This window comes from Bos grunniens, chromosome X, assembly GCF_055505025.1.
Source record: "Bos grunniens cultivar Pamir isolate PY7600 chromosome X, Bosgru_T2T1.0, whole genome shotgun sequence".
NCBI lineage: Eukaryota > Metazoa > Chordata > Mammalia > Artiodactyla > Bovidae > Bos > Bos grunniens.
In genome coordinates this window covers 77,630,448-77,652,585 of record NC_141194.1, presented here as the reverse complement: position 1 = coordinate 77,652,585, position 22,138 = coordinate 77,630,448, and the positions used below count along the sequence as shown (strand labels likewise).

At 35.9% G+C, this 22,138-nt stretch overlaps 1 protein-coding gene and 2 pseudogenes across 1 annotated transcript in view; all 3 read right to left on the bottom strand.

Moving 5' to 3' along the window:
* Positions 1–22,138, bottom strand: part of DACH2 (dachshund family transcription factor 2) — an 864,497-nt gene that overhangs the window by 392,662 nt on the left and 449,697 nt on the right. The window lies entirely within an intron of this gene.
* On the bottom strand, positions 7,478–9,093 carry LOC147340736 (ubiquitin carboxyl-terminal hydrolase 10-like; annotated as a pseudogene).
* Positions 9,775–22,138, bottom strand: part of LOC147340734 (ubiquitin carboxyl-terminal hydrolase 10-like) — a 97,692-nt pseudogene continuing 85,328 nt past the window's right edge.

Below are 22,138 nucleotides of genomic sequence, written 5' to 3'. Positions count from 1 at the left end.
GAGATCATAGGTAAGGCCATAAAAAGTCTCAACTAATTTAATAGGATAGAAATTATATCAAGCATTTTTTTTCATAAATACAACACTATGAAACTGGAAAACACTTGCAGAAAGAAAAATGAGAAAAGGATAAGTGCCACTGAACAATATTCTATAAAAAAACCAATGTGTCAAAGAAGATACCAAGGAGGAAATTCGAAAATAACAGGAGACAAATTAAAAGTTAAACAGAACATTCCAAAACCTCTGGGATGCAGCAAAAGCACTTCTAAGAGGCAAATTTATAGCTATACATGCTTTGATCAAAATAAGAAAAATCTCATATAATAAACCTCACCTACCACCTGAAAGAATTATAAAACTCTAGCAAATTTCAACATCAGCAGAAGGAAGACAATAATCAAGATCAGAGAGGAATTATATAAAATAGAGACTAAAAAGAGTGTTTTTTTTTTTTTTTTTTTTTTTAAGAAAAACAAAATAGTTAAACTTTTACCCAGGGTCACCAAGAAGAAATCAGAGAAATAACCTAAATAAAATGATAAATGAAAGGGGAGAAATAACTACCAACATCACAGAGATACAAAAATCACAAGTGAAATCTATAAATAGTTATATACCAAAAATCAGACAACATAAAAATAGAAAGTTATAGAAATATACAAAATGCCCAAGCCTGAATGAAGAAAAAATAGACAATTTGATAAGGCTTATTATTAGTAGTGAAATTGAATATGTAACAAAAATACTAGTACCAAACACAGCTTCACAGGGGAATTCTACCAAATATATAAAGGAGAGATAATACCTGTCTTTCTCAAAGTATTTCAAAAAAATTTAAGAGAAAGGAATATTCCTAAATACATCATATGAAGCCACCATTACCTTGATTCAAAAACAGAGAAAAACACTACAATTAAAAAAAAAAAACTACAAGCCAATGTCTTTGATGAATATAGATGCAAAATTCTAACCAAAATATTAGCAAACTGAATTCAACATTATATAAAATGATTATTAAACAGGATCAATGTTTAGTATTTTCATAGATCATGAAGATGATTCAACATTCACAAATAAATGTGACAGACCATATTAATAAAAGAAAAGATGAAATCACATGATCATCTCCATAGACACAGAAAAAGCATTTGACAAAATTGAATACTAATTCATTATAAAAACTTTCATCAAAGTAAATATATAGATAACATATCTCAACACAATAACAGTAATTTATGAAAAATCACAGCTAATATCATTTTCAGTGATGAAAACCTGAAATCAGTTCCTTTGAATTCAGGAGCAAAACCAGGTGATAAGTGGTATTCTCATCACTTCTATTTAACATAGTATTGGATATCTTAGCCACAGCAATTAGAGAAGAAAAGGATATAATAGCAATCTAAACTGGATGTGAAGAAGTAAAATTGTTACACTTTGAAGATGACATTAAATTGGGTTGGCAAAAAAATTACTGCAGCTTTTAAGTAAAAATAAAAGCTATATATTTTTTCCTTTTTCTTTTTTTTAAATTAATTTATTTATTTTAATTGGAGGCTAATTACTTTACAATATTATAGTGTGTTTTGCCATATATCGACATGAATCAGCCATGGCCACACATGTGTTCCCCATCGAGAACCCCCCTCCCACCTCCTTCCCCATCCCATCCCCCAGGGTCATCCTAGTACATCAGCCCTGAGCACCCTGCCTCATGCATTGAACCTGGACTAGTGATCTATTTCACATAATATACACATTTCAACGTTATCCTCTGAAATATCCCACCCTCGTCTTCTCCCACAAAGTCCAAAAGACTGTTCTTTACATCTGTGTCTCTTTTGCTGTCTCACATATTGGGTCATCATTACCATCTTTCTAAATTCCATATAAATGTATTAGTATACTGCCTTGCTGTTCTTCATTCTGACTTACTTCGCTCCAGTTTCATCCACCTCATTAGAACTGATTCCAATGTAGTATTTTTAATGGCTGAGCAACATTCCATTGTGTATATGAACCACAACTTTCTTATCCATTCATATGCCGATGGACATCTAGGTTGCTTCCATTTCCTGGCTATTGTAAACAGAGCTCTGATGAACACTGAGGTACACATGTCTCTTTTAATTTTGGTTTCCGTGGTGTGTATGCCTAGCAGTGGGATTGCTGGGTCATATGGCAGTTCTACTTCCAGGTTTTTAAGGAATCTCTGCACCATTCTCCATTGTGGCTGTACTAGTTTGCATTCCCACCAACAATGTAAGATGGTTTCCTTTTCTCCACACCCTCTCCAACATGTATTGTTTGTAGACTTTTTGATAGCAGCCATTTTGACTGCAGTGAGATGGTACCTAATTGTGGTTTTGATTTGCATTTCTCTGATAATGGATAAGTAAGTGTTAGTCGCTCAGTCATGCCCAACTCTTTGTGACCCAATGTTGAGCATCTTTTCATGTGTTTGTTAGTCATCTGTATGTTGTCTTTGGAGAAATGTTTGTTTAGTTCTCTGGCCCATTTGTTGACTGGCTCATTTAATTTTCTGGAATTGAGCTGCAAGAGCTGCTTGTATGTTTTTGAGCTTAATTTTTTTTCAGTTGCTTCATTTGCTATTATTTTCTCCCATTCTGAAGACTGTCTTTTCACTTTGCTATACTTTCCTTCGTTGTGCAAAAGCTTTTAAGTTTAATTAGGTCCCATTTGTTTATGTTTGCTTTTATTTCCATTACTCTGGGAGGTGGGTCATAGAGGGTCCTGCTGTGATTTATGTCAGAGAGTATTTTTCCTATGTTACCCTCTAGGAATTTTATAGTTTCTGGTCTTATTTATATCTTTAATCCATTTTGAGTTTATTTTTGTGTATGGTGTTAGAAAGTGTTCTAGTTTATTCTTTTACAAGTGGTTGGCCAGTTTTCCCAGCACCACTTGTTAAAGAGATTCTCTTTTTTCTGTTGTATATTCTTGCTTCCTTTGTCAAAGATAAGGTGCCCACAGGTGTGTGGATTTTTCTCTGGGTTTTCTATTTTGTTCCATTGATCTATATTTCTGTCTTTGTACCAGTACCATACTGTCTTGATGAATGTACCTTTGTAGTATAGCCTGAAGTCAGGCAGGTTGATTCCTCCAGTTCCATTCTTCTTTCTCAAGATTGAAAAACCATATTTTTCACTTTCACCAAGAACTTTATTGAGCATTGTAGCCACCATTTTGTTCTACTATCTTCTTCCATATTTCAGCCAACTTAATAATTTCATCTTCCCCAAATTTTTTATCTTTTTGAGCAAAGAACTGTTCCAAGTGTCTTTACAGTTTTCCATGGAATTGAATTTTTTTCCATTAAGAGAATTTTGTAAATAAAAAAATTAATGGAAATCTGAAGGTGCAATATTTTGTGAATAAAAGTTCAGGTGAATCAGAACTTCCCAGCCAAGCTATAAAAGTTTTCCCCTGACCATCAAACAAACAGGTTGTCTTGTGTTATCTTGACAGATTATGCATTTTCTGTTGAGTAACTCCTGAATCTTTTTCTTGAGTACTGCCTTTAGTTGGTCTAATTGGCAGCAGTACTTATTGGAATTAATACTTTGGTTTTTTACAAAGAGTTCATAATAGAGTACTTCCCTCCAATTCCATCATATATACAACATCCCCTTCTTTGGATGAAAATTGGCCTTTGGTGTGGTTGGTGGTGGTTCATTTCACTTGCCCCATGATCTCTTCCATTCTGCATTATAGTAAAGTAACCAGTTTCTATTGCTTATAACAATTTGTTTTAAAACTGGAACATTTTAATTATGTTTCAGAAGAGAGTCACATATGGAAATATGGTTAAGAAGATTTTTTTTCATTTCGCTTATATGGAACCCAAACATCAAAGTGATGAACATAACCAACTTGCTGTAAATGATTTTTAAAATTTGATTTGGAGGTTTTGAGTATGTCAGCTATCTCCTGTGTAACATAACATTGATTGGTCTCAAAGTCTTGATTTTATTGTTATCATCTTCAACTGGTCTACTTGAACATGGAGCATCATCCAGAGAGAAATATCCAGCACAGAATTTCACAAACCACTTTTGAAATGTTCAGTTCTCCATACACTGAACTGAACAACAACAAAAAAATTGCATTTCAGTTGCATTTTCACCTTTTTTGAAATAATAAAGCATAATATAACAAAATATTGCTTTTCCCTTCCATCTTCAATATTAAAATGACTATACAAAAGTTTACCAATTTCGATGCCTTTTTAAATTGCACACTGATCTGACATCTGTCACTATACAATCTAAGAAAATTGTTTCTAATGAAGTTAAAGACACCTAAGTGCTACTAGAGCCATTTTATGGAAAAAAAAAAGAAAGCTTTTGGCCAACTCAATACTATACACAGAACACACTGAAGTCTCCACTGCAAAACTAGCAGAACTAATAAATAATTTCAGAAAAGTTAAGGGATATAAGAGTAATATGTAGAAATATGTTGCTTTTCTATACACTAACAATGAACTACAAGGAAGAGAGAATTTTTAAATATCCAATTTGAAATCACACCAAAAAGAATAAAATACCTACCAGCAAATCTAACCAAGAAGGTAAAAGGTCTATACTCTGAAAACTATGAAATAATGAGGAAAGAATTATGCAAAGAAAAGGAAAGACATCCTATGCAATAGCACAGGAAGAATTGGAAGAATTAATATTTTTAAAATGACCCTACTACCCAAAGAAATCTATAGACTTAATGCAGTTCCTGTCAAACCACTCCATGGTATTTTTCACAAAACTAGAATGAATAATCCTAAATTTCATATGGAACCACAAAACACTCTGAATTACCAAAGTAATCTTGAAGAAAAAGAACAAAGCTGGAGCTATCCTCCTCCCTAACTTCAGACTATACTACATAGCTACAGCAATCAAAATAGTATGATACTGGCACAAAACTAGACACATAGATCAATTGAACAGAATAGGGAGCCCCAAGATAACAATTCACTTATGCTCAATTTATATATGACAATGGAGGCAAGGATATACAATAGAGAAAGGACAGCCTCTTCAAAAAGTGGTGCTGGGAAAATTGGACAGCTACATATAAAACAATGAAATTAGGACACTTACTCACACCAAATACAAAAATAAACTCAAAATGGATTAAAGACCTAAATATAAAATCTGAAATCATAAAGCTTCTAGAAGAGAACACATACAGAACATTATTTAATATAAATCATAACAATATATTTTTTGAAGCTCTCTCCTAAAGCATAAGAAATGAAAGTAAAAATAAACAAAGGAGAACTAGTTAAAATTAAAAGCTTTTACACAGCAAAGGGAATTTTCAACAAAATGAAAAGACAACCTATGGGATAGGAGAAAATATTTGTAAATGATAATATCCAATAAGATATAATATCCAGAATATATAGACAGCTCATATGATTTAATATATTTCATTATATACTAGTTATTTTCATATTTCTTAAACCAATATTTCTCTCAACAGAAAGCCAAGAACTTTTCTGTAATAGCTAATACTTTCCTTAAATTTCAAAAAGTATGTTTGGGTGCATTTATATCCATTGATATGGCTTTTAAAACTGCATTAAAAATACCACCATTTCATTTTCTCATTAAGGCATATTTTTATCTATCAATCTGTAACTACCATTTTACAAATGTGATTCAAGGCAGTAACTTACTTTCTTTTTTTCTAGATGCAGAGGGCTGTAATTCCAAACTGGGAAGATGACAATCTTTTTTTATTTATTTACTTATGTTAGTTATAAATAAGTAAATAAAAATAAAGTAAAATTTTATTTATTTATAAATAAATTAAAAAAAATAAGATGGAGGCTACTTTAATATTTTGTGGTGGTTTTTGACATACATTGACATGAATCAGCCATGGGTGTACATGTGTCCCCTCCACCCTGAAATCCCCTCCCACCTCCCTCCCCTTCCCATCCCTCTGGATTGTCCCAGAGCACCAGCTTTGGGTGCCCTGTTTTTTGCATTGAATTTGCACTGGTCATCTATTTTACATATGGTAATATACATGTTTCCTATGCTATTCTTTCATATCGTCCCACCCTCACCTCCTCCCACATAGTCCTAAAGCCTGTTCTTTACATCTGTGTCTCTTTTGTTGCCTTGCATAGAGGGTCATTGTTACCATCTTTCTAAATTCCATGTATATGCATTAATATACTGTATTGGTGTTTCTCTTTCTGGCTTACTTCACCCTGTATAATAGGCTCCAGTTTCATCCACCTCATTAGAACTGACTCAAAGTGCTCTTTTTTATAGTGAATAATATTCCATTGTGTGTATGTACAACAACTTCCTTATCCATTCGTCTGCTGATAAGATGACAATCTTAAAATAGAAAAAAAAAAAAAACTTATTTTAAAATGAGGATAAACTTTTTTAAAAAAGATCAACTTGTTTTTTTATTGATGGGTGACAACTTTATACTCCTAGGTAGCACTAACTGTGTATAATTAGAGGTGCAGCATTATAGAGGAGCAGATAGCAGAATTACACAGTAGAGGCAGGAAAATGTCAATCTTCATTATTTTGCCTATTTTTCACTATGTATACACATAAACATGAATGTAATTTGAAATCCTTTAATGGCAATGAAGTTACAACCACACATCTATGTAACATCTTAATTTCAAACATTTGATCTGCAATGTATATATAATCAGTATCCACTCCAGTATTCTTGGGCTTCCCTAGTGGCTCAGCTGATAAAGAATCTACCTGCAATGTGGAAGACCTGGGTTCCATCCTTGGGTCAGGAAGATCCCCTGGAGAAGGGAATGGCTATCCATTCCATTATTCTGGCCTGGAGAATTCCAAGGACTGTGTAGTCCATGGGGTTGCAAAGAGTCGGACACGACTGAGTTTCACTTTCACTTCACTTTCAAGAAGCTTCTCTTGAAATTATTAAAATGCCCTTTTTTTCCTGTTAAGAACCAGTAAATTATTTTTGTGTTTATTTATCTTCTAAAGTAAGAATTATTTCTCTCTGATTGGTGGCTCATTTTAATCATTTATCAAAACCTAAAGGGTAGAGAAAGAAATGTGATGGATTAGAAAAATTACTTTTTAAGAAAAATAAAATTCATTTTCACAAATTTACTGGTATATGTTGTTGGTGCGGCATTTATTCTACTATGTAATTACACTGGGAATCAGTATTATTTCAGGAATCATCTTTATTTCAGCAATATGTTTATTGTGTGCATTTTCTTAAGTACAGCCACAGTCTTTTTTAACCAAATGATTTTCATTTGGAAATTAGAAGTCAAAATAAACTGTGTTGGGTGCAAACCCCAAGGCATCTCTTTCATTTTAGTCCATTTTTGCAACAAAATGTTTCTCTCTAAAGAGCCACTAAAGAGAGGAGGATATTTGGTGAAACTTGGTTCTCTACAAGGAGCATCAAGTGCACATAGTGATGGCTACAGCAGGTCCACAGAGTGGTAATACAGAACGAGGGCAGTGTACTCAGCAGTGGCTTTCACCACCTTGTACTGATTAATCACTTCAGCCTACTGGCCCTTGATGCACAGCCAGCCATTCAGATCTATCTGAGACATCCGTGGTATAGTGGTCACCTGTGGTGCTGCATTCATGGTGGTAGACCACTGAAAATAGCTTCTATATTCTGTGGCATTTTAAATTCTTATTTTTAACCCCTGAATAAAGCAGTTCTTTATTAATTTCCAAGTCCACAGGATATTCAATATTTTTGATAAGCTTCTGACATTCATCAGTCTTCTGGTAAACAAAATGTTTCAGGTGCAACACGAGAATAGGAGGGAGTTTTTCCAGAGTGACTCTTTGACTGATCTCAACTTCTTGTTTGGTTTTGATGATGTGTAATCCTAGACATACAATCTTGCCACCAGAATTTCCTGGACAGTGTGTATCATGTGGAACTGAATATACTAACTACAACATAAAGAAAGGCTGCAGGGTGGTAGACTCTTGAATTTTGCTGGGAAACCACAGATCTGATGTGTCCACCAAAAATGCAAGTGATTGGAATCTAAACAAAATCTACCTGGCAAATGACCTAAGTCTTATTTCAGGGGCCCATTTTCTCCCATTGGTGCTTATTTCCTTCACCTGGTTCTTCCTGCTTGTCTTCATTCACTGAATGGCTTTTGGGCCCATTAGAAATAGTAAGTTTTTCATTATTTGGTGACAGAAGTTTCTTTGAGTTCAGCATATCTCGTGAAGTCCATCTAGGATAAAGCCTATGTATCACCTCATGGCAAATAGATGAGGAAACAGTGGAAACAGGGAGAGACTTTATTTTGGGGGGGCTCCAAAATCACTGCAGATGGTGATTGCAGCCATGAAATTAAAAGACGCTTACTCCTTGGAAGGAAAGTTATGACCAATCTAGACAGCATACTAAAAACCAGAGACACTACTTTGCCGACAAAGGTCCATCTAGTCAAGGCTATGGTTTTTCCATTAGTCACATGTGGATGTGAGAGTTGGACTATAAAGAAAGCTGAGTGCTGAAGAATTGATGCTTTTGAACGGTGGTGTTAGAGAAGACTCTTGAGAGTCCCTTGGACTGCAAGGAGATCCAGCCAGTCCATCCTAAAGGAGATCAGTCCTGGGTGTCCATTGGAAGGTCTGATGTTGAATCTGTAACTCCAATACTTTGGCCACCTGATGTGAAGGGCTGACTCATTTGAAAAGGCCCTGTTGCTGAGAAAGACTGAGGGCAGGAGGAGAAGGGGATGACAGAGGATGAGATGGTTAGATGGCATCACCGAGTCAATGGATATGAGTTTGAGTGGACTCTGGGAGTTGGTGATGGACAGGGAGGCCTGGCATGCTGCAGCTCATGGGATCACAAAGAGTCAGACATGACTGAGCAACTGAACTGAACTGACTCCGCAGTATCTTCTTTTAGACCTTTTTCAGACAGGTTTGACTTGATAAATCTTTGAAGTCTATAAACACACATGGGTCCAACAGCAGCTACAGAGGGGATTTTGTTGTTGTTGTTCAGTTGCTAAATCATGTCCAACCCCATGGACTGCAGCACACCAGGCTTCCCATCCTACATTATCTCCCGGAGTTTCCTCAAATTCATGTCCATTGGGTTCGTGATGCTCTTTAACCATCTCATTCTCTGTCATCCCCTTCTCTTTTTACCTTCAACTTGTCCCAGCATCAGGTTCTTTTCAAATGAATCAGCTCTTCCCATCACCTGCCCAAAGTATTGGAGCTTCAACTCCAGTATCAGTCCTTGGAAGGACTTTTCTTTAAGATTGACTGGTTTGATCTCCTTGAAGTTCAAAGGACTCTCAACAGTCTTCTCCAACACCACAATTCAAAAGCATCATTTTTTCTGCACTCAGCCTTCTTTATGTTCCAACTCTCACATCCATCCATGACTACTGGAAAAACCATAGTTTCAATATACAGACCTTTGTTGGCAAAGTGATGTTTCTGCTTTTTAATATGCTTTCTAGGTTTGCCATAGCTTTTCTTCCATGCAGCAAGTGTCTTTTAATTTTATGGCTGCAGTCACTGTCTGCAGTGATTTTGGAGCCCAAGAAAATAAAATCTGCCACTAAATCCACTTTTCCCCCTTCTATTTGCCATGAACTAATGGGACTGGATGCCATAATCTTAGGGGCTTTTTTAATGTTGAGTTTTAAGCCAGCTTTTTTACTCTCCACTTTCACTTTCATCAAGAATCTCTTTAATTTCTCTTCACTTTCTACCATTAGAGTGGTATCATCTGCATATCTGAGGTTGTTAATATTTCTCCTAGGGGGTACATATCCCTTATGATTTTATCCCATAAAGCTTGTATAGGTTTTAGAGGTACTTACATAAGAGTAAACTCATACATTAGCTAAACAAAGTTATCTATGATAAGTGTGAACTTACAAGGCCTTTGCACTTTTGAATATAGGGGAATGAACTTCAGCTGAAAAAATGGGGGTGATACATTGGAAGGCAAGCAACCAATGACTGCAGTATAGTGTTAATGTAGCACCAGTTTCCTTTATTAATCAGCCCACAAACTTGCAATGGCACTAGTTTATGAACCAGGGTTTTGTTTTCCAATTACTCTACAATTTTTATGGCTACAAGATTCTCCAAAACTGGAAGCAGCCCTTTCTTGACTTTGGCCAGCTTTTCAGAGACCAGGGGAGACGTTACAGGAAGGGAACACTTAGTTTCCACAGACACCACAGGGAAGAGGAGGAATAGGAGGGGTCAGGGGCAGGGGGAGGGGAGGGGAAGAAGGAGGAAGAAGAGGGTTTAGAATCATGAAAAAGACTGGCACACAACTTCACGAGTTGACTAGCAGGTGCAGTGCCTGCCACAGAGCCTGGGCTTCCCACGGGAGGGGAGGCAATCTTGGCTTTCCATGTCTAAGCTTTTCACAGTATGCAACACCACCCTGTTGGCAGCTGTGCCCTCACTCAAGGATTCAAGTATTTGTCTGTTGGAAACTCTGGGGTTCTCAGTAATACCAGCCCTAACATAAGGCTGAGCCACAGCTATCTTCAACAGGATGTTCCTGCCAGCCTCTGCAGTGAGGCATGGTTGTTCAAAGTCAACCCCATGGCAGCCCTCAGGCTGCCCTGCAGTCCTGGCCCCATTGTCAAGGGTTCTGGGGAAAGAACTACCAGGCACAGTGTCACTGATGAAGTCCATGGCATTCTCAGGGCTGCCATAAGTCTTGGGTGTCCCCAACAGGGGCACATTATCTATGAACTCCACAACCTCTACACCTACACTGTTCGAGACTGCTGGATTGGCATGGCCATTGACCAGGGCTTCTGTGGAAGTACTACTCTCTCCACCATCATTTGAGTAACTCTAATACCCAGGTGGACATTTTCCTTCCTTTTTATGCTTCATTTGTTCTAACACCTAAGATGCCACTGTTGTCTAAAACTTCCACCTCCACATTAGAGCTGCCATATGGAGGAAGGGCAGAGCCTCAGTACTGGTAGCTGGTAAAGCTACAATTCACTTCTTTATCTATGTCATCAGAAATCTTGCTGGAAGTTGTGCAACTAAGGACAAATTCAGGGGCCTATGGATTCAATGTGCTTGAAATGCTGTAGTTGGGAGTTCTTGGCAAAATGTCACTGGGTTCAATTACTTCATTAATGCCAAATTTAACTATCTGATAATTTCTCTATCAACAACTTGTGCACACAGAACTGTTCCACTGTATGGAAGAAACTCAACTGAAGAGCACTGAGTCACAAAGAACTGATTTAATTCATCAGGGCTAAAATTCCCCAAATATACTACAGGTTGACAGGGCCATGGCAGCCCATTTTAATAAACCTTGGTGCTCAACCAACTCTTCACACTGCTTCTTCTTTGCATCAGATTTTAATTTATATATATTCTCAATAAGATCCCTTAGGTATCATTACCAAAACTGTTATAGAATAACAACAACAACAACAAAATACATGTAATAAGTAGTTAAGGAATAAATGAAGAGGAGGAAGAGGATGGAAAAGCATTAAAGCAAGACAAGTGGAAACTAAGGGTGTTCACAACAATAAGAGAGTAGAGTTCAATAATTTTATAGACACAAAAGAACCAAGGTTCATTTTACTCCACCCTTCATTTTGAAATAAGCACCAAGTGTCTAGATACTAATATTTATTCCCCTTTTGCCAATGTTTCCTCCATATTAAATACTTGTTCAAAAGACAAAAATATAATTCTGTCCTTGAGATTAAAAACAACAATTACAAAAGTAACAACAGTACATATACTGTCCCAAGGAAATAGCTCTGTTCCATTTGAAAGAACTTAATATTATGATCCTCAATAATGAAAGGAAACTGCATTGTATAATGAAGTAAAAATAATAAATCTATAATGAAGATCTCTAAACAGAAGTCATGGAAACTGGACAATTTACTGTCTGCTCTTAATTTTTTTGTCAGGATTTTTATTTTAACTGAGAAAGGAAGTTTGTATGCCTGGGTTGCTATTGGCCTCAGTCATAATTTCCAACTACATTTATTCACAGATGACTACATATTGTCTTCTATTCCTGAATTTTCTTTTGGCCAGTCAGAACAGACAGAAAATATGTCTGTTGTCCTTTGATATACTATTCATTGCAGTGAAAAGTAAATAAGAACTATTTCATCTTAAGAGTACTTTTCTTTCTTTTTTTTTAAATTTATTTCTTATTTTGGATATGACATTCCTTTTTTTGTTTTGTTTTGTTAAGGAAATTTAGTTCCCTTCTTTAAATTTTTTTTTTTTTTGATGTGGACTATTTTATTGAATTTGTTACAATATTGTTTCTGTTTTGGTTTTTGTCCATAAGGCATGTGGAATCTTAGCTCCTCTGTTCAGTTCAGTTCAGTCACTCAGTCATGTTCCACTCTTTGTGACCCCATGAATCGCAGCATGCCAGGCCTTCCTGTGCATCACCAACTCCTGGAGTTCATTCAAACTCATGTCCATCGAGTCGGTGATGCCATCCAGCCATCTCATCCTCTGTCATCCCCTTCTCCTCCTGCCCCCAATCCCTCCCAGCAACAGGGTATTTTCCAATGAGTCAGCTCTTCACATGAGGTGGCCAAAGTATTGGAGTTTCAGCTTCAGCATCAGTCCTTCAACTCCTCAACCAGGGATCAAACCTATACTACCTGCATTGGAAGGTGAACTCTTATCCAGTGGACCAAAAGGGGAATCCCCAGAGTATTTTTCTATGACATTAAAATGTAAACAATATTAAAGTCACATTTCAGCTGTTTATTAAATTAAAGACATATAACAGAAGATATGCAGTATTAACACATTTTTGCTTTAATTTAATGCAGTAATAATGGTGTCAAGTTAAATAATAGTTTTCAATATAATAAACATTTTATTTATAAACAAGTGTTTGAACACATTACTAGAAGCAAATGCAATAAATTTCAAGATTTTAAACTGCAGAGGAAAAGATGTGAGTTGAATTGTACTTCATAGTATTATAAACAGGGCTTCCCAGGTGGCTCAGTGGTAAAGATTCCACCTGCCAATGCAGGAGACACAGTTTCAATTCTTGGGTTAGGAAGACCCCCTGAAGAAGGAAATTGCAGCCCATTCCAGTATCCTTGACTTAAAAATCCCATGGACAAAGGAGCCTAGTGGGCTACAGTCCATGGAGTTGCAGAGTCGAGCATGCTGAGTACCTGAGCATGTTATGTCATGTCAGTAATATGAATTTCCTCTTTCCGTTAGGACCACAAGGGGAAATCAGTAGATTAATAGGTAATCATAACCGAAGTTTATAAAAACTCAGGGTCTTTGTTACAAGTACAGCAAGGACTACTAAAATCATAGGCCATAATTTACGTGTGTGATTGGTGGTACAGAAATGGTGTACCTTGACATTCAGGGAAAGACCAAAATACATGCTTTAACAAGGTTGACTGTGCTTCTATGTAAAGGAGGTAAATATATACCACCCTTTTCCTCTCACACAACACAATGATATGTAGATGGAATGCATAGTATAGCTCATTGAGAATTCTGAAAAGTATGTCAGCAGAAGGATAGAGTCAGAAGCTCAGAATTCAAAGACTACCAATCTGGTAGTAGGTTTATACAATTTTCTCTCCAGTATCTTCTAGCTTGAACTCAACATAGCTTGAAATATATAAATGGGCACTAGTGCAGACAGAGAGGGAAATAGAAGTCCTCTGCTTCTGGCTTAAGGAGTAAGAAAGGGAACTCCTAATATTCAGATACTGGAAACCCTCATTTTTTTGCTTGTTTTCATTTCTTTGTTTTCCTTTCTCTAGTACTTAATGTCCTATGTCTCAATTTATAGTACAGAAACAAGAGTACAGGAATTTTTCCTTCTGATAAAAGGAGATCTGATACCAAGAATGTGGGGCCAGACCCACTGATATTTTTTTTTTCTTTCTGATTCTCCACTACTTGAAAATGAACACAGGCACAGGAATGGAAGTGTACAAATATAGTAGAGTAGCTAAGTCTCAAATATCTTCCAAAGGTCTCACAAAAGGAAAGCCAAAGAACTGGAAACCACAGGAGAAATCAGGAAGAGGGAGGCACTCAAGGCAGTGAGCCTATAAAATAATTTATGAAATCCTGGTATCAGTTCTGAACTGTGCATACATGGGGATCTAATATTGGTCTGTAAATCAAAGACTTTGAGAAATAAACTAAATGAAACCACTGCCATGTTACAGAATGTCCTAGATTATGTACACAAAGGATGGATTTGTGTACAAAACTACTGCAAAGACTTTTAACAAAAATTACATCGAAAACACAACATACACAATGTGAATGAGAAGTTGTGGCCTGAAAACAAAAAGGTGATTTCCTTGATAAAATAAAATATAAACATTCTACACAGGCAACATTCTGCATAGGCAACATTCTGGATAGACTGTAAGTAAGTCCTAAAATCTAACATAATATTCATAATGTACAGAATAGAATTCAAAATTATTAGATATACAATGAACCAGGAAAAACCGAGCTTACATGGAAGAAATAGTAATCGTTATGAGATGACTTCAAGAACAGTGATGTTAGGACCTCTGCAGAATTGCTTCTAGAGGGAAAACATAATTGATAAGAATTATTTAAAACCAAAAATTTTAAGTCTCGGGAAACAATCCTAATTAAATACAGCAAAAGAAGAAACATTTATCCCCACTTGAATATACTAAATCCCAACAACAGGAAAAGTGACATTTGAGCCAGGAAACCCTCTCCCTCTCCCCTCTGCTTCCATTCAATAAACAGAATCTCCATTATGAGGAGATGTGACCAAAAAACACATGGGCATCTCTTCCTCCAGATCCCAGTTAAAGGAATGCAATCTCTCTGAGGGGGGACAGGTCATTTCATACCTTCCCCAGTTCCATGTTGCAAAAGCTCTATTACATTCTGAGTGCTGCAGGGCTCTCTTCCTCCACCTAGCCACAATTCACAAGGCAGAAGCTCTAAAAGAGAGTGCAGCGGGGGGAAAAAAAAAACAAAAAAACAGTGCAGCCCAGATCACCTTTTCCCAAGCTCATTCAAAGAATGAAGGTTTCATCTTGGAAAAGGCAAGCCAAGAAGAGAAAAGTTACTCCCATATAAAGCAGGAGTATCATTCTGAGAGAAGTGAGCCACCTCCCGATCCCCAAATTCAGATCAGTGGTATAGTTTTTCACTAGAGAGACAGAGGTGGGCCATCATAACAGAAAACTAAGATGGTCTTTCCAAGGGAACTGACTTTATTTCTAAGAGTTTTGGAAAATTTAAACTTAATGGTTCTGTTGAATGTAATGGATATTTTAGATGTAAGTGATAAAGAGGAGACTAAAAACTCCAAGAGAGCAACCAGATAAACCACAGGCCAGCTGGCTGAGCAGAGAAAACCATGGAGACAATCAAGATGATTCCTCCTCCTGGGGGCTTACCTCATAGCTCAGTTGGTAAAGACCCTTCCTGTTAAGGCAGGAGACCTGGGTTCAATTCCCGAGTTGGGAAGATCCCTTGGAGAAGGAAATGGCAACCTACTCCAGTATTATTTCCTGGAGAATCCTATGGACAGAGGAACCTAGCAGGCTATAGTTCATAGTATCACAAGAGTCAAACAGCTCAGTGACTAAACCACCACTATACCACTTCTGGGGTCAGAACAAACCACAAAGAATAGCCTATAAAAACAATTCCTGCCAAAGGATCAAAATATAATTGGATCAGACTATATATAGTATTTATACACCCAGCGAATTGTCAAAAATAAGATAAAAATCAGCTGGCTATGACTCAGGGCTAAGGGCTGAGTGTGATATCAGCTTGACAGAAATATCAGAGAAAATGACAGCCAAAGAGAACCATACTAAAACACTGTCATCCTATAGTGGCTGTACTTATACTAAAGGCTGTACCCTCTGAGGAGGGACAAAATAGACATTTAAAAAATGTTACTAGGGATAAAGAGTGACATTTTATAATAATAATGGTCAATACATCACAAAGATATAATGATTATAGATATATATGCATCTATAACAGAGCTCTAAAATGTATAATGCAAAGCCTGAAATAGTAAATGTAAAAATAGATAATTCAAATCATAGTTGGAGGCTTAAGCAATCCACTTAACAATAACAGAACAACTAGGCAGAATGTCAACAAGGAAATATAAGAAATTGAACAACACTTCGAAGAAAATAAATCTTAATGAAATCTACAGAATACTCCACCCAAACCCAGCAGAAAACATTCTCCTCAAGTACACAGAACATTCTCCAAGATAGAGCATACACTAGGCAATAAAACAAACATTAATAAATTTAAAAGAATTGAAAACTTGCAAAGTATATTCTCTATCTACACTATGGCATTAAATTAGAAATCAATAAAAGGAAGAAATTTGGGGAATTCAAAATGTGAGGAAACTAAAACACATAAGCCTACATTACCAATGGTTGAAAGAGAATATCATAAGGGAAATTAGACAGTAGTTTCAGATGAATGAAATGTGGACACAACAAATCAAAACTGAGAATGTAGCTAAAAATGTGCTTAAAGGAAATTTGTAGATTTAAATGACTATGTTAAATATGAAAATGGACATACACCCCATGTTCATGAATTAAAAGACTTAATATTGTTAAGATTGCAATACTCCCCAAAGAAATCTATAGATTGAATGCAAACCCTATCAATGTGCTAACAGTTCTTTATTTCTGCAGAAAAGAAAAATATATAATCTTAAAATTCAGATGGAATTGCAAAAGGCTCCAAATGGGAAAAAAAAAAATCTTGAAGAACAATAACAAAGTTGAAGAACTCAAACTTCCCAATTTCAAAACTTACTACAACACTGTAATAATCATGATAGGATGGAACTTCCTTAAGGATAAATACCTAGAACAATGGAATAGAATTGAGTGTCCAGACATAACCCATACATCTATGATCCCAAGGGTCAAGAGACCATTCAATGGGGAAAGGATAGTCTGTTCAACAAGTTATGCTAGGACAACAGGAGCTAACTCTAAAAATTTCAGAAGAAATTATAAAGGTACATCTTGATAATCTTGGATTTGGCAATGATTTCATAGTTATAACACCAAAAGCACAAAGAACAAAAGGAAAAGCTAGATAAATTGGAATTTACTAAATTCTAATTTTTGTGCATTAAACACTATCAAAATAGTGAAAAGACAACCCATAAATAGGAGAAAATCATATACTGGATACAATTATTGTATCCAGAATATGTAAAGAATTTTTACAGCCAAAAAAACAGAAAAACCACTAAATAATGGGCAAAGGAGATGAATAGACATTTCTCCAAAGAGGATACACACACACAACAAGGACATGAAAAGTTGTTCAATGTCATTAGTCATTTGTGAGATGCAACTCAAAACCAAAAGAGATGCCACTTCACATCCATGAGCATGACCACATGGGAAAAAAATAAGTAAATTTTGGTGAGGATACGGAGAAATCCTAACCCATATGCAATGCTGGTTGGATTGTAATATGGTGTAATCCCTGTAGAAAACAATTTTATGGTTTCTGAAAAAGTTAAACATAAAACTATGATATAGCAGACAATTACACTCCTAGATATCATCAATGAAAACATATTATAAAGCAAAAGTTTATACACTAATGTTCATAGCAGCCCTATTCACAGTAGTCATAAGAAAGGAATAAACCAAATGGTCATCAGTTGATAAATGGATAAACAAAATATTGTATGTCTATAAAATAGAATATTACTCAGACATAGAAAATAATGAAAACTGATACATGCTATACCATAGATGAACCTTGAAAACATGCTAATGAAAGAAGCCAGATGCAAAAGGCCACATGTTCTTTTCACATAAACTATCATGAACAGACAATTCAACAGATAAGAAAGTATAATAGTGGTGGCCAGCGGCTGGAAGAGGGAGTATGAAAAGTGACTGCTTAGTGGGTAGGAGATACAACATTGGGATGATGAAAAAATTGTATAGCAACACAGTGATTGTACAATGCTGTGACTCCAATAAGTGTTCCTGAATTGTAAACTTCACAATGGCTAAAACGGTAAACTTTGACTTTTAAAACATATTTTCATTTATATGGATTCCCCGAAAGCTTTAACTAAAACATTCATTTTATTAATATAGTGTAGACCCAGGCCTTACATGCATGAATTCACTAAATTTGAAAAGAATGACTAGATTCCATGCTTCAGAATAAATATTGCAATGCTATTAACCTCAGATTTTAGTAGGCTTTTTTTTTTATCAATTTCATACACTAATTTTATATTACTATGTTCATAGTATTATAGTAAATGTGTCCTCTATTGTAATCTTAAATTGTATTTAGCAGTAGGTATATATAAATAATGCTTCACGTACTGCTCAAGCCTTGCTTGGAGAATTTTGAGCATTACTTTACTAGCGTGTGACATGAGTGAAATTGTGCAATAGTTTGAGCATTCTTTGGCATTGCCTTTCTGTGGGATTGGAATGAAAACTGACCTTTTCCAATCCTGCGGTCACTGCTGAGTTTTCCAAATTTGCTGGCATGTTGAGTACAACACTTTAACAGCATGATCTTTTAGGATTTGAAATAGCTTAGATGGAATTCCATCACCTCCACTAGGTTTGCTTCTAGTGATGCTTCCTAAGGCCCACTTGATTTCACACTCCAGGATGTTTGGGTATAGGTGAGTGATAACACCATGATGGTTATCTGGGTCATGAAGATCTTTTTTGTATAATTCTTTGTATTCTTGCCACCTCTTAATATCTTCTGCTTCTGTTACGACCATACAACTTCTGTGCTTTATTGTGCTCGTCTTTGCATGAAATATTCCCTGGGTAACTCTAATTTTCTTGAAGAGATCTCATAGTTTTCCCATTCTATTATTTTTCTCTATTTATTTGCACTGATCACTTAGGAAGGCTTTCTATCTCTCCTTGCTATTCTTCGGAACTCTGCATTCAAATGGGCATATCTTTCCTTTTCTCCTTTGTCTTTAGCACCTCTTCTTTTCTCAGCTATTTGTAAGGCCTCCTCAGACAACCATTTTTCCTTTTTGCTTTTCTAGCTGAGCAGAAAAAAATTGATGCTTTTGAAAAGTTGTGCTGGAGAAGACTCTTGAGAGCCTTAAGAGTCTGCCATGAGATCAAACCAGCCAATCCTAAAGGAAATCAGTCCTGAATACTCATTGAAAGGGCTGATGCTGAAGCTGAAGCTCCAGAATGTTGGCCATCTCATGTGAAGAACTGACTCATTGGAAAAGACCCTGATGCTGAGAAAGACTGAAGGCAGGAGGATAAGGGGACAACAGAGGATGAGATGGTTGGATGGTATCACTGACTTGATGGACGTGAGTTTGAGCAAGCTCTGGGAGTTGGTCGTGTACAGGGAAGCCTGGCATGCGGTGGTCCATGGGGTCACAAAGAGTCAGATATGACTGAGAGACTGAACTGCACAGAAATATAAATTACATATTTAAATATATAGAAAAATTCAGGGGTACTCTTTCTACCCCCTTCTGATGCCTATGTCAGAAGCTTTCTCTATCTCCTTTATACTTTAATAAAACTTTATTACACACACACACAAAATAAATAAATATATAGAAAAATTCAATAATTGAGGTTGAGAATAAAGAAAAACATGGATTGTTCTTTCTTCTAAACTTTATGTTATGTATGTTCTGCCACAAAAAAAAAGAGAAAAACTCAAAACAACTACCTAACCTTCCAACTTATGCAACCAGATAAAAGAAGAGCAAACAAAAATCAAAGAAAGTAGAAGAGAGAAAATGCTAAAGTTTATAGTGAAAAAGAGACTAGAAAACAACTAATAAAATCAAGGAAAACATAACGGAGGCAGAAGATAGAATAAGTGAGGTAGAAGATAGAATGGTAGAAATAAATGAAACAGAGAGGAAAAAAGAAAAAAAAAATAAAAGAAATGAGGACAAACTCACAGACCTCTGGGATACTGTTAAATGCCCCAACATTTGATTCATAGGAGTCCCAGAAAGAACAAGACAAAAAGAAAGACCATGAGAAAATACTTGAGGACGTAATAGTTGAAAACTTCCCTAAAATGGGGAAGGAAATAATCACCCAAGTCCTAGAAACCCAGAGTCCCAAACAGGATTAACCCAAGGCAAAACACCCCAGGACACATACTAATCAAATTAACAAAGATCAAACACAAAGAACAAATATTAAAAGCAGCAAGGGGGAAAAAAAAAATAACACACAAGGGTATTGCCATAAGGATAACAGCTGATCTTTCTATAGAAACTCTTCAGGCCAGGAGGGAATGGCAGGACATACTTAAAGTGATGAAAGAGAAAAACCTACAGTCCAGATTACTGTACCCAGCAAGGATCTCACTCAAATATGAAGGATAAATCAAAAGCTTTCGAGACAAGCAAAAGGTGAGAGAATTCAGCACCACCAAACCAGCTCTCCAACAAATGCTAAAAGATTTTCTCTAGACAGGAAACACAGAAAGATGTATAAACTCGAAACCAAAACAATAAAGTAAATGGCAATGGGATCATACTTATAAATAATTACCTTAAATGTAAATGAGTTGAGTGCCCCAATCAAAAAACAAAGACAGGTTGAATGGATACAAAAACAAGACCCCTATATATATCGTCTACAAGAGACACACCTCGAAAAAAGGGACACAAACAGACTCAAAGTGAAGGGCTAGAAAAAGATATTCCATGCAAAAAGAGACCAAAAGAAAGCAGGAGTAGCAATACTTATATCAGATAAAATAGACTTTAAAACAAAGGCTGTGAAAAGAGACAAAGAAAGACACTACATAATGATCAAAAGATCAATCCAAGAAGAAGATATAATAATAATAAATAAATATGCAACCAACATAGGAGCACCGCAACATGTAAAACAAATGTTAACAAGTATGAAATGGGAAATTAACAAAAACATAATAATAGTGGGAGACTTTAATACCCCACTCACACCTATGGATAGAATAACTAAACAGAAAATTAGCAAGGAAACACAAACTTTAAGTGATACAATCGACCAGTTAGACCTAATTGATATTTAAAGGACATTTCACTCCAAAACAATGAATTTCACCTTTTTCTCAAGTGCACACAGAAGCTTTTCCTGGATAGATCACATCCTGGGCCATAAATCTAGCCTTGGTAAATTCAAAAAAGTTGAAATCACTCCAAGCATCTTTTCTGACCACAAGGCAGTAAGAGTGGATATCAATTAAAGGAGAAAAACTACTAAAAATCCCAACATATGGAGACTGAAAAACACACTGCTGAATAACAGATCACGGAAGAAATGAAAAAAAATCAAAATATGCATAGAAAAAAAAAAGAAAAACGAAAACACAACAATCCAAAACCTGTGAGACACTGTAAAAGCAGTGCTAAGGGGAAGGTTCATAGCAATACCGGAATACCTCAAGAAACAGGAAAAAAGTCAAATAAATAACCTAAATCTACACCTAAAGCAACTAGAAAATGAAGAAATGATGAACTCTAGGGTTAATAGAAGAAAAGAAATCTTAAAAATTAGGGCAGAAATAAATGCAAAATAAACAAAAAGGGACCAGAGCAAAAATCAACAAAGCCAAAAGCTGGTTCTTTGAAAAGATAAAAAAACTGGCAAACCATTAGCCAGACTCATCAAGAAACAAAGGGGGGAAAATCAAATTAACAAAATTACAAATGAAAATGGAGAGATCACAACAGACAATACAGAAATACAAAGGATCATAAGAGACTAATATCAGCAACTATATGCCAATAATATGGACAACTTGGAAAAAATGGACAAATTCTTAGAAAAGTACAACTTTCTAAAACTGAACCAGAAAGAACTAGAAAAACTTAACAGACCCGTCACAAGCACAGAAATTGAAACTGTAATCAGAAATCTTCCAGCAAACAAAAGCCCAGGACCAAACGGTTTCACAGCTGAATTCTACAAAAATTTAGAGAAGAGCTAACACCTATGCTACTCAAACTCTTCCAGAAAATTGCAGAGGAAGGTAAACTTCCAAACTGATTCTATGAGGTTACCATCACC